Source organism: Poecilia latipinna, unplaced genomic scaffold (genome assembly GCF_001443285.1).
Source record: "Poecilia latipinna isolate Pla-1442-1.1 unplaced genomic scaffold, P_latipinna-1.0 Scaffold4005, whole genome shotgun sequence".
Lineage (NCBI taxonomy): Eukaryota > Metazoa > Chordata > Actinopteri > Cyprinodontiformes > Poeciliidae > Poecilia > Poecilia latipinna.
In genome coordinates this window covers 30,728-32,343 of record NW_015116621.1, presented here as the reverse complement: position 1 = coordinate 32,343, position 1,616 = coordinate 30,728, and the positions used below count along the sequence as shown (strand labels likewise).

Sequence of the window (1,616 nt, the reverse complement as noted above, 5' to 3'; positions counted from 1 at the left end):
AAATGTCCTCCACCTCAATGAAGGTCAGCTTCCTTGGCCTTTTTACCAAATATTTTACACATGCTCAAAGCCAAAGTTTAAAATAAATGCAAAAGGAAAACATTCTGTGCCATGATTGGTCAACTGTCTTGCATCCAGGACCAGAAGGATAAAATGGGGGAAAAAATTATCAGCAGCACAAGACGAAACAAAAACTGTAATTGCAACAACACAATTTAAAGTCTTACTGAACTTTGAAGTACACACAAAACAGCAATTACAACACTAAAACTTCAAACACTGAACTTTTTACTACACCAGTTAAACAAATTAAAATAAATTTTTTAACTAATAAAATATTGAATAGAACATTGTCAACATAAGACTAAACTATTTCTCTTGGGGGGAGGTGAGCCAACCTCACCCATCCAGTTAAGATCGTCCCCTGGCCTTCCAACCCTAAACGAGTGCTGCCTCACCCCATGGTCCACGTAGATTTCCTCTCCCAGCTTGATGTCTCTTGTTTTTATTAGGAGAAATGGGTCTGCCAGGCCTGGGAACTTAACTAACAGACATTTTGTGTTGATGATTTTGGCAGAAAGGTTTATCGGTCAGCCAAAGATGGTGAGCTGCGGATGACTGTCACACAGGTGGACCTGAGAGTTTATGCAGAAGTCCATGGTCCCCAGACTTTAAAAAGTAAATTTATGCATCTTGTCCCGCTTTCAGGGACCCTGCAAGCCGCCAGCCTTGGCAGCAATAGTGAATATTCCATGGTAGTCACATGCGATGGACCCCTTGATGAAAGTCCTGGTTGCAAAGAGTCATGTTGAAGATGAAAAAAAATATTATTTATGANTTTATTATTATTGTAATTACAGAAGTGTCAGTTTCCAAAAAAAAGATCCAGGAACCAGCACTTGATATCCACCCACCTCTTCTGCTGACAATCTTCTTGCTCTCCGAAATAACAAGTCCCATTCACCTCTGGTCCTGGATGTGGCACATAAAGTCCTGGCTGGCTTTTGGGGTGCGGTGGATAGCGCTGTGCAGATCTCCAGGACCTCCTCTGCAGTGTTAGAGTTCCCAGTTCAGTTGGACTTTGCAATGAAGCTCTCCACCTTCTACCGGCTCCGTTTAGCCAGGAGACAGAAACTACCCATGCATGCGGTTAGACCTGAATATAACATGCCCTGCATCAGAACCTGGTATGGTAGGGTCAGTAAGAGGAGGAAAAGAAAAAAAAAACTCAATCAGGTGGTACTGCCTTGTCTTAAACTGAATCATCTGCAACTTGTCAAAGAGGCTCCTTGTCAGGGGGGAATGCTGCCTCCACTTTCTTTTTAGGAGGTGGCGCATCATTCAGGGTTACCTAGAAGACTTGAGAAAAGTGCCCAGGTCTGTGTATCCCTCACAGCTTCGCCTCCACCTTTTGGGCATCAGAGCATTGTCTGTGGAGCTAAAGGAGATAAATACATTAAACACATCACCGAACACAAACATGGCTACCCCAAGATCAAATGCACAAACTCTGCTCAGCTTTAGGTCTCCGCTCTGAGCTTCCACAGGATGCAGGACTGTTGCTTGTTTCCTACTCTGAAGATTGGAATTTTGATTGTAGAGTCCTTTTTTCATCA

At 43.1% G+C, this 1,616-nt stretch overlaps 1 long non-coding RNA gene across 1 annotated transcript in view; it reads right to left on the bottom strand.

Annotated features, from left to right (window-relative positions):
• Positions 1–11: 11 nt before the first annotated feature.
• LOC106942042 (uncharacterized) overlaps positions 12–1,616 on the bottom strand; it is a 9,372-nt gene continuing 7,767 nt past the window's right edge. The window contains exon 4 of the long non-coding RNA XR_001423527.1: positions 12–789. This is a non-coding gene — a long non-coding RNA (uncharacterized LOC106942042). The remainder of the gene's footprint in view (positions 790–1,616) is intronic.